At 39.0% G+C, this 12,020-nt stretch overlaps 1 long non-coding RNA gene across 1 annotated transcript in view; it reads right to left on the reverse strand.

The window, feature by feature from the left end:
• The window catches only part of LOC142414568 (uncharacterized), a 29,348-nt gene extending 21,530 nt beyond the window's left edge, over positions 1-7,818 (reverse strand). Inside the window, exons 1-2 of the long non-coding RNA XR_012777121.1 lie at positions 7,738-7,818; positions 1,408-1,534 (exon numbers count right to left, since the gene is read on the reverse strand). This is a non-coding gene — a long non-coding RNA (uncharacterized LOC142414568). The remainder of the gene's footprint in view (positions 1-1,407; positions 1,535-7,737) is intronic.
• Positions 7,819-12,020: the final 4,202 nt, after the last annotated feature.

Genomic DNA, 12,020 nt, shown 5'->3' on the forward strand with positions numbered 1-12,020 from the left:
TTTGTCCATCTTACTGTGTTCCATCTTGGCAAGAAAATGTCTTATTTTCTCCTCTGCAATTTTCCCAGAACACTTATGAACAGGTAGGACCAGGGTCACTTAAGAACAAAAACATTAAGTGACTTCGAAGCCTAAACCATTGATTTCAGGACAACGTAGGCTCCTGCAAGGCTGTGTACTTTTCAATAGTGTGATGCAGAAATTCCTGAGTTGGCATCAATAGCTCCAAACGGCTCTGTACCACAAGCTAAAATGGTCACATTTCTGTTGGGACTTGTGCACGGAGATGCACCATGGAGAGGCACTCTACTGTGCGCTACGGACATGCCACAAAACAAGTGCTTTTAGTAATTTTACAAGAAGAACAGACTTCACAGGGGCTGTCTATTAACATGGTTACTTGGGCTTGAAGAGATGTGCTGATTTCTTCTTTTCTTTCTTTGCATACTGAAATAAGGATACAGCTAGCGCAGACTGAATTATTCTTGTATAATAGAGGTCTTACGAATTTATTACTCAAGCGGGATAAGCTATAACATTATGAATCCACAGTAGGGTATCGTGTTAATGACTGGTTTCCTCAGCTTTGTCCAGAACACTACCATTTAACTGTACTGCTGTGGTTAAAGCAGTAAATGAAGGAGAAATCGAGTCATTTGATAGTCATACACTGTAGTTAATGTTTGCATAATTTTATTTAATAGTTACTTTTTTTTAAGGAAAACATCTATAAAATGTGAAAGAAGAATGCACCAGTCACTATTACTGCTTTAGCATTTTAAGACACATTTTTAACTCTCCTTTATCTCCTTACTCTGGTCCAGTAAAGGACCAGATACATCAGATTAAAATGGTTTGGTTTCCATGGACAACACAATATGTTGAAGCATCTTTTTTTTTCTCTTCAAAGTCATACTCAGGTGATACTCACTCAGTGGAATGTATCTACTTATGTCTTCACCTTAGAGTAATTTATACATATTTCTACCAGACATCTACTGGTTTGTCCTTTGTTGTTAGGCTTTTATTTAATTAGTAACTTGCACCAGCCTATCATTTTAGACACCCACAAGCTTCAACTGTTTTTGCTCAGGGATACCATGCTGAAGAGATTTTCAGGAGCTCTCCAGGAAAGTAGATTCTGCTAGACTTAGTGGCTAGAACCACCAACTACAATGAATTCCTGATGACAGTTTCATTGCTATAGGATCAATAGCCTACATATACCACTCAGAACAACATGAAGCATCAAGCAGCTCTTACAGAATGTGTGAATTTAACAATATAAATAACCTAGAGCAATGGTACCACACTAAGTGTCACTCCTGTGCGAGAACGGGAGTATAATGCTAGGACCTTATTCTGCACTTCTAACTCAAGAGAAAATTGGTAATGTTAACTCCATACCTGCTGACCACTAAAATTTCAACAAACTCTTCTTTAAAGTCTTGAGGGAAGTGGAGGATTATTGCCACAGTCTCACGAATTCAGTCTTGTTCATTTCTTGACCGGGATCCTGTGATGTGCCTAAACCCTGCAACAAGAAAGAAGGAATACGTAGAGGTTAAGAATCCCAACGCAGTCAGTGCGTTAAAAGCTTACTCAGGTAACTATGCTACCTCAAGACCATCTGTCAATTAGGAGATAAGTTTAACCTGAGGCCGAATTAGGATTTATTTGTGTTGAAATCATGCAGTCATAGAATACAAAAAGGACAGCAGAGATAAAATCTAGGTGCTGTTGTCAAACTGTGCAGACATAAGGGAGAATACACCTGGAAGACAAAAGAAGACGAAGAGAGAAACTTGGATGTTTGGTACGACTAAGGTGGCATATTTTAACAAATTATCTACTTCAGTGTGCAAGCTAAAACAAAATCTTTAAAAGTCAGTCAGTGAAAGAAAACACCACAATGAAATTCAAAGAGAACTGGAATAATTTTCTTTCAAATCAATGCATTTTCCAAGTGATAATTATTTTTCAGAGATATGAAATAGGGAAATCAGAGGTACCACAAATCATATTAATATTTTCCCTTTACAAAATGAAAAAAAGAGGAGTATTGAGAAAAAAGAGAGAAAATGTCAATAGCCTTCAAAGACTGCAAAAAGAGAAAGTCAGTTTATAAAGACATGGTGTGAAATGCTAATCCCAAAAATCAAATAAGGAATGGCATTTGTGGAAGAAGTCTTCATAAATTTCTGTCATAATGTGCAGTGTTCTTGTAGTCAACAGAACAGCTGGGGAGAGAAGAAGGAATTTGACAATAGGATGCACATGATGCAAAAGGCTTGCAAAAATTATGGAAAATGAAATATTAAATTATCTTTTACATATTCAGAAACATTTGAGAGCATTTCCGCTACTAGCATTTTCATTTTGGTAAGCGCAGAGTAATGAGATCAGATTGGGTTATTTTGCTTCTACACATATAAATGTCTACGCTGTCTCCCCCAAACAAGACAAATTGACAAAAAGCATTAAAAATGAATGAACGCTGTTACACCTTTGCGGTAGGAAATCATATTTTGAGTTCAGATGCAAACAACATTCTTTCAAATCAGAACTGATCAACAAATAGAACATAGCCAGGATTAATTGGCTGTAGTGGGAGTCTAATGACTGCAGGAAGGAAGATATTGATGGGGCTGATACCAGAGGAAGGAAAAAACCACCTTGAGATTCTGCAATGTCAGTGAAAAATAGCAAGATGCATCTTAAAAGGAAGGAACAACTGGCATAAAAACCCCAGAAGGGCCTCAGTTTTTTGGAGTCAGATACCAGCAGCAGAAATACCTAACTGGAGGATGCGAGTGAGCAGATGAGTGGCAGAGTTTCACAAAGCCTCTTTTGCCACAAAACGCAATAAACCCACAAAGTCTGGCTTGACTCCATAGCGGTACATCCATCTTCCATCCAAATGCATTCCCTAGAATTCCAGTAGCTTTTGCTGGTGTTCAGAGGTGCCAGCTGAATACTGGCGCCTGCCCTACATGCCGTTTCTCTATCGTTCTAACTACGTAAATTGGGAAACAGGAGTAGTTAGAACCCGAGGTATACATCTATGCATATTGCAAGGATTAAATCTGTGGTTTCAAATTCTCTGAAGTATTCCTAATCAGGAGAAGTTTGTAAACAATTTATATGCTGCTTTATGTTCACATAAAATAGAACAATTTCAGATGATGTCAGTATGTTGAAACTGTTCTCTGACTTTAATTAATTGATGAATAGGAAGAAAAAGTCTGAAACGAACCAATTCTTAGTTGTAAATAATGCACCCTGTTTTGTAAGAACTTAATTAGAAAGGTTTTTCCCTTTCAGCAGTAGAGCACTCATAATTCTATTAGAAAGTCTGAAATAAATAAGCTTAGAATTGGGCAGCTGTTCACAAATTAGCACTGGCAGAGAACTCAACTTTTTTTAATCCTTTTATTATGCAGACTCAAGATTTATTTTAACCCACAGTACACCACTATACTTGAAATTGAACTCATTCTTAGCTACGTGCTGCTGCAGTATGAGAGACCCTACACGTAAACACATTGTTCTTTTCAGCGTATGCAGAGAAGCAGGAGAAAGCTATACTATTTCTTTTTGCGGAGTTACAAACCTTAACTGAGGTAGGAAAAAGTTAACGGCTGGTAACAACCTAGTACATTCTGTCATGCACGAAATTTTGACAGCAGCATTGAAGGAGGCAATAAAGCCACTTCCAGGCTTGAACGTTACTTGGAGGCTGACTACAACACAGCAGATGCTCCCCCAAGGTGTGGGTGGCATCTTCCCACCACAAGAAAGATTTCAATGAACTGCATGGTTTGAGATGGATTCATAGAATGCCTTGCAAAATTAAACCAAATAATTAATGCATTTTTTAACACAGGAAATTCTGCAAGCAATACGAATGACATTTGGGTAATGCCTCAGGAAAACATTTGGAAAGAGTACTTACAAAGGGAAATCTAGTTTTGCCTTTTATAGTACACTTCATTTCTTTACAAGTAATATTTCTGTTATTGTTGTAGGTACCAAGGCCAAACCCCTCTGCATTTAAATGGAGTAAATGCAAATGTGATGTGAGACACCGAGTTTACACCACAATGGGTAATGATTGTTCATTTATTTGTAAGTAAGAACATTTGTGGTTTATTTTTGAGCCAAAAAGATTGTTGGCCGCTATTATACACATGAAAATGTGATATCTCATTTAAAATGTGGCAGCAGTTACTGACAGAAGCAAAACTAACCCCCAGAAAACACTGTATATAGAATATCTGTTTTCCAAATACGAATGAGGTCACCCTTGGATGTGATCTATGTGTTATTAAAATGAAAGATTTCCCTAGGCAGAAAGCCATTAAGCCTGAATTAATGCCATAAATATCTAACAGCTACTTCAGGTGAATAATTCTGATTAAAATATTGCTGCAGTTTTCTCAATTCACACTCCATGAATATTAGTCTGGAAATTAAGAATACAATGTTTAGCACATACTAACATGCTTATACACAATACAGTGGAGAATTTGCTGCGAGTTGCATTAAGTATTTGGTGGTGTGCCTTGGGCAAGGAGAGGAGGTGCCACTGGTGCCTCTGGCATAGTCCCAGTTCAGTGGCTGCAGTGCTTACCCAGGATGCGAGGGCTTGGATTTAATTTCCTCCTCTGCCTAAGAGAACTTCAACCTGCAGCTCCCATTTCCCGTGAGAGCTTGGGAGACTGCTGGCTAATGAGGCAGGAAGGAAATTTCTCTCAGTCCATCCTATTAAAGCCGTATCACTTTGTGCAGAATCATTAAGTATTAATTGGGCCAGAAAGAAGGCAGGGTGATGCTGTGGATAGTTGGGTCCTAAGCCTGCCTCCAATCAATGTTTAATTTTCTCCTGTTAAATAGCCTTTAGAGCAGGGACTTGGACCCGGGCCTGCTCACTTGAAGTGGTATGAAATTACCGTCCATTGCTGGCACGTCCAGGGGCACGGGGGGGATGCAGCACAGACACTGCCACTCTCAGGCTGACCAAATTCGTAACGCAGCACAACCCTCTCTGCATGCAGCAGCAGCGTGTAAAAGCGGGGTTTCTAGACCTTCGTGGCCCCTCTGCCTGCAGCACGTAGCTAACTTGCCACCTCCTGCGGCTGGGAATATGCCACTTCCTACAACACGGAGCTGTACAAGCAGGGATATTTGAAAAAGCTCAGCTCTAAAGTGCCCTGTAGACCTTGCTCGCCGACAGACTGTCTGCATGCAGCTCACACCTGGGAGACCAAACAGATAAATTCAGGCCTCCTCGAGCAGAGTTGATAATTATTTACAGGCCTTCCACACCCTTGATGAATGATTGATGCACTGCCTTGCTGGGTTGAAAGAAGGCAGCAGGCAACCATGCCCTCTGAGTTTTGTGTGAAGTCCCACTGAAAATTGATGCTCAGAAAAAGTCTACTAGACCAGACAAAAGGATACCTCCCAGGCAGCATCGGCCCAAAACACCACCCCGTTGCAACGTGGTACTTATCTGCCTATTAATACCTTTTTTTGGTAAGCAGCAAGTGCATTTAGAGTATCATTTGCTTCACAGTTAGAGGAAGGGTGATGTTGATTTTAAAAAGAATGCTCGTTTTACTTCCGAGTTACAGATATGCAATGCCACACGTGAAACAAGAATGAGAAAAAGAATATTGATAACTACATTTAGCTACTGCCATCTCAAAGGAAGATAAACTTCCTCGTCCACCGTCGAGGGAGTAACTTAGATGTGCCTGGGTTTGCCAGCCTCCCTTATCCCTGCGTGAATTATTTCTCTTCTGGCTTATGAGTTGTTTCAAGCAGGACCTGCACAGAGCCAGATCAAGCTCCTGCTATCATTTCATGTTTTCTATTCCAGACTGCCATTTCTAATGGTTTTACTTTATTTTCAAGAACTCTAATTGAGTTTGTAAAACATTATTTTTCCTCTGAGTTGAGACCAAAAAGACAGTAATCTCTCTGATCAACGCTTCTGAGGTTTCCAAGAGAACATGTGCTGAAATTCCCAAGGCAGTTTTATGGAGTGAATTCAAGACACTTTTTATTTCTAATAAGAAAGCTATATGGCTTCCAATATTCATAAAGCATTGTTTCCATATAAGATTTTGAAGTACAATTTGTCCTTCATGCAGATGAAGATTGGAAGCACAGATTAAAGGAAAAAAACCCAAAACAATTGATAGGATAATGCTAGTAACAGAAGTTTTAATTTTAAAAAAGGAGATCATTTGAAGAGGAAAGATAAATTGTATTGACAAAGAAAACTGAGTTTTACTAAAATGATGTCTTCATTTATCATGTAAGTTTTACTATGAAAAAGCTAGAGAAATGATTAGAGTAGACGTGATCAAAATTGTTATTGAAGTTTGGCAAGGTAGCAGGTCTTTATCTGACACCTAAAACATTATCAAGAATCACAAGCAAATATTACAAATACAGAAATTTGATGCACTTCTAGACAGAGGACCAGATCCTGTCCTGCATAAGAGAAAAACAGTAGCTCAGCTCCGTGCTAGGATTGCAACTGTGGTCCCCCAACTGAAGCAGTTACATATACTGATTTGTGAGGATCTTTACCATGAGTTTAGGAGTTGGAGGAAGGCTCCTTAAGGCTTCATCTGTATTAGTACACTAAACTTGCCTGGGACCATCTCTGGCACTGAGACCAACTGGCATGGGATGGCCTCTTCCTCCCCTGGTGAATATGCAATCCGACTTGAGCATCTCTGTGCAGATACAGAAATGTCCTTTAGACTTTGATTTACTATCTGCCTAGGACAAAGGCTGCTGCTCAGCTAAGCATTCAGTTAAGGACTCTGTTGTCTTAATATAATGACCACGATGATGATACAGAAGTGAAAACATTCTGTATCACATAACCAGTTCAATCTTCTAGGCAGTGATTTTTATTCTAAAGTAAATCAGAAGAGTGACTACCCCACCTTCTCTCTACTCTGAGAAGGTAGACATATCACCTGGGAAAAAACCCCGTATCTTAACCTTCCCCTTCCATCCCAAATGAGTTTTCTTAGCTTAATTGACTTCATGTGTTTTTATGCCCTTCCTGTTTTTAACAACCAGTCAAAATGAAACCACTCCTGGCCTAAAATTAATGGTAAGTCACAGGTAATGAAAAATCTGTACTTCAGACACTCCCACAATGAATGAAACAGCTTCACTGAGAAGGATATAGAAGTAATAAACTTGTAATAAATGTCAGAAAGATGTGAGCCCTTTATTGGAAAAAACCTCATGTACTGCTTTTAACAACTGAAGCTGTCAGTTATGTAAATGATAATGTGCATTGAGGGAAAGTAAGCTATAAATCCTTTATTTCTGAAATGAAATTTTATCAAACATGGAGAAATAGGTTGATGACAAAATTAATTCTCTGGTAATGCCAAATATAGATGCATCTGGACAAAAGTGGTTTGAATTCAGAGCAAAAAGGATTTTTCCCAAATATTTTCTTGCATCACGAGTGCTTTGCATCCAAAAGTGCCTGTGTCCTTTTGATCATCCTCACCCTCAAACTGCAAAACAATTCTGGGATATTATTTTTACCATCACTAGCTGGTACTGAGCAGAGATTTGAGTGCTAGTTCCAGTATGCACATAGTCAAACAGCAGGCTATCGCATTCAGGGGAACCAGGAGAAGAAACGCGCCTCACCACCTCCAACACAGGTTGGTTCACTGAGTAAATACGGACCTCGGGGTGGTCAGCACCGACTTCTCACTGGACCTGAAACGGAGTTCACTGAGATTTGAGATCCTTTCTGGGTCCACAGCTGTAGAAAGAGACTCAAATTCAGCATAAAGGTTTAGACTCAGTTCTATGTGTTTTCCAGCTTTACTGATCTTACTCATCGTTTTAAATTTGAAGCAGACCGATGCATCTAAATAAGAAGCAAAACATGGAGCAGTATTAATGCTAGTGCCCTTACTTCACTTCCACTACCAGAGAAATATATTCTATTCTTTAATTAAGAAAACAGAAGCAGAGGTAAATGATTCTAGAAAGACAGGACTAGCAAGAAGCAGCCCGAGGTTTACCCTTTATAAATAAGGCACAGGCAGTTACTAAGAGGTGCAAGAAAAAAGGAAATTAAATCACAAAGCCCAGATGACATTTGCCTAAGAGTCTTGAAGAAACTAAAGTCTGAAGTAACTGAACTACTGCCAAATGTATGTAATTTATCATTACACACACCTACTATATCAGATGAGTGGACTAAGTGTCATACCCTCCTTTAAAAAAGCTCTAAGATTTGTGTTCAAGACATAAAGGGAGTACAGGGCATAAAGTATTTAAATGCAAGGGTATTTCAACCTTCTCATATAGGGCAGGAAAATTTATCTCCAAGGTTATCCAATTTCGTTGCAAATGGTAAAACCAGGCTGTGTAGTCATACAGGAAGTCTCCGTCAGAGGAGGTATGGGATTAACTGATGCATTAGCTGTGATGGCTTTAATGTTCTAAATGATACTTCATGGGGTTGATGAATAGTTACATTTGGTTTACCTGTGGTTCTGCATTTGAAAAGGTAATATAGCAAAAGCAATAAAATTGAGTAAGTAGAACAGTATAGGCTGCTATTACCTAAAAAATAATAAATGAATTACACTGAGAGGCAGTATACATGCAATAACTGTCAGCCTGTTATCTATCAGCCCATTTTATTTCTATTAGGTGGTAGGAGAGAGTTCTATATTTTGTGTAATTATTGATGTAAAATTCAGATGAAAATGAATTGGCTTCTTCCTTCAGCTTTGTTTTCCTTTCTGCATAAGACCATACACAAGTCAAAGGATCCATTCTAGGAAATAAATATACATAAATCTTTTCTCCAACCTTACCTGCCAGAAAAAAAAAAAAAGGTTACCTTCTGGCATGACAGATTGGTTAGAAGGTCATGGTAGATATTCCAGTAGAGCTAGGAATACATTTTTTGGCACAACGATATATACATTTTAAATAATGCAGCACAATATCTAAAAGTACTTGCCAAGAAAAAGCACTGGCTTTATTTAAGTGCTATTCAACTCCAGCTTGTAAAAGCTCAGCAGACATGAACTTACGCAGGTCACACAATCAACCTACTGATAACCAGTCTGACTGTGATACCACTTACGTATCTGGAAAGCAAAGGGATGTTCTACTTCCCTATTTTCTCTGGGAGGGAAAAAGAAAAGTTCTAGTAGGAAAAAAAAAACCCCACAAAAAAGCATAGGGCAAGAAGAGGATGAGTGGAGATGGGGAGTGGCTTTCGTATAGGGGAAACTGAAGTGACCTGGACTTTTCTTCTGCCTGTAAAGGCTAAGGGGGGAGAGAGACTGAAGCCTGTGAAATCACAGATGTCATAAAAAAGTATATTAAAAGTGATTGTCCACCGTTTCTCAGAATACACGATTGAAGACCACCCAGTAAGAGTATCAAGCAGCAAGTATACAGCTAATGTGGTGAAGTTGAGGTACTTTCATACAAAATGTATAATTAATCTTGGAACTCTATGGCTCAAGCTGTCGTTGAAACCAAAAGTCAAAGCAGATTAAAATAGATGTTAAGAGAAGATCTGCAAATAGATGTTAAATGCGATGGTCAGAATACAGCCCCCACACTGGAAACTCCACACTCCTAATTGCTGGAAACACAGACTGCTGAGAGAAGAATTATTTCATATTTTCACTATTTCTTACACTGTTTTCCAAGCATCCTCTCCAGATCACTGCCTCTGACTCAATCAAGTATGTCCATTCTTCTCTTAAGTGCCCTTTACCATCATACGTTAAGTATTACGGAATTTTTTCCTGAAAAATGGGATTCTGTTCATCACGGTTACCGGCATGTGGCCCACCCACGCTAAGTTATAAAACAGATGCTTTGGTGCAAACGCCACACTGTTACACAAGCCATACATTTAAAGTTTGTATACCTACCCTTGCATGTTTTACTCATTCTTGTACCTCTGTGGCTTTATTTTGCATTCTTAAATTGTTGTGAATACGCTATTCTAAAAAGGACACTAATGCTATGATATGCCATACAATGTAAGTTTGGAGAAAGAAGTCTTTCCTCGGCCTTACGTATCATTTGGCCACGATATATTGGTTGGACTCAATGATCTTAAAGGTCTTTTCCAACCTATACGATTCTGTGATTCTGTGATTAAAGGATAAGAAAAGCAGAAAATAATAGCAGACAAGCTAGATAGGTTACTGCAGAATTACTGACATGACTGAAGCAGCACTGCTTAGTACGCACCACTTGTACTGAAATCATCCGGAATGATCAACTTCTTTAACGCTGGGACAAAGACAGTGCCCAAGACAGAAGTCTTGGTATGCACACAGGAAATAACTGCTATTACAGAGGAATCTAGTTCTGAACAACTAGGGAAAAATGAAGTATAAAAAATATTGACAGGGAAAATATCTTTTATACACTAGTTTAAAGACCTGTGCAGCTGCACTGTCAGGAGCTTGTTGAAAGTTAAGTACCTTAGTAACATTTGGAGGTTTATTTTCATGAATAAAGGTAGCAGTTGTCTATTATATGAACTAAAAGGAAAACTACACTGAGCAGTGAACTTTTCTGCTCTATGACAGTGCATGGTTACTAGTCAGGTGGCCAAAAAAGTCCTTCCATGAGACAAAACTGCTCTGAAGTATTTTTAAACTGCTCTTTCAAACAGGTGGCATTGCCCAGAATCTAACAACACGGCATTAGGACTGAATGAATAATGCAGTCACTGAATCTTGATGTTTCTTTTGTATTTATTACCTTTGAGGGGAGTATTGTTTTAAGGGTGCCAGGCTCTGTGGATTGTTATTTTCTTCTACTGTGGTAGTTCACTTTTTCCTGCATGGAACAAACATGCTCCTGTTAGTATTAAAAATGAAGAGAGAAAGAATACTTTGCACTTATACAGGCAACATCCATTTCTGCATCTTAACATACTTTACAGGAAGCAATTAATGCTTACAACGCCCGTGCGAGGTTAGAGATAAAAAAGCTGCAATGCAGAGGAATTGACTCGCTCATCCCCAGCGAAGCACATCACTGTGGATTTCCAGTCCTGACTAACTTCTCTGCTTCGCTCATATTGAATCTACCTTAGGAATCAGTTCATACTTTAAAGGCTATATATATCATATACACTGAACAGACTTCATACCCCTATAGAGAGGTTAAAAAATTCTGAGCAATCTTTCGGTATGTTTTGAGAAGAGAAACAGAGGCCATCAAATCATTTATTTAAATGTTATTTTGGAACATACTGAGAAATGCTTTTATTAAGTATTTTGTAAGGGGAACAAGAAATATGAAGTGCCAAGAGGTTTCTCATCCTTATATCAAAGCAGCTAGTTGATGCAGTTAGTCTTCAGTGTCAAAAAAGATATTATTCAACTGACAAGAAAATGTTCTAAGTCAGGACTTTTTCACTTTGCTTCAGCGCTGCCAAGTCTGGTCACAGGCAGGCAGGAAAAGGGGAAAGGAGCGCACTGACATCGACCCGCTCTATCAACATACAAACCTTCCTGGACTTTTTATCCACTACCCACTGAGAAAAAAAGTTAAGGTCTATGCAATCCTTGCCTGGCTGTTCATGTAAACAGGATGGGTAGCTTTGTTGTTTTGCTTTCCTTTCCTAAGGAGTGAGGTTTCCCTCAGAAAAGTAATACAATTTCAGCCAACGCTGAAAACGTACTGCCACTTTTGCTCCAAGAGCCAGGGCCTCTAAGATCCGTGGGTGGTGATTTGAAAAAACGTCCTCACTGAATGTGCACATGAGCACTCCTCTGCTAGGATGTAAAGGCTCTTGGGGTGAGGGGGCAGGAGCTTCCTCTGAATTTTACCTGAAGAACGGTGAAATACATCTGCTTCGGGGCATGTGTTTCAACAATTAATCGATTATTTTTTTTGTAATGGAGAAATACAACATTTTGACATCTGACATGTAACCATAACTAACTGTAGGTTCTCCTGCAACC

Source organism: Mycteria americana, chromosome 9, assembly GCF_035582795.1.
Source record: "Mycteria americana isolate JAX WOST 10 ecotype Jacksonville Zoo and Gardens chromosome 9, USCA_MyAme_1.0, whole genome shotgun sequence".
Lineage (NCBI taxonomy): Eukaryota > Metazoa > Chordata > Aves > Ciconiiformes > Ciconiidae > Mycteria > Mycteria americana.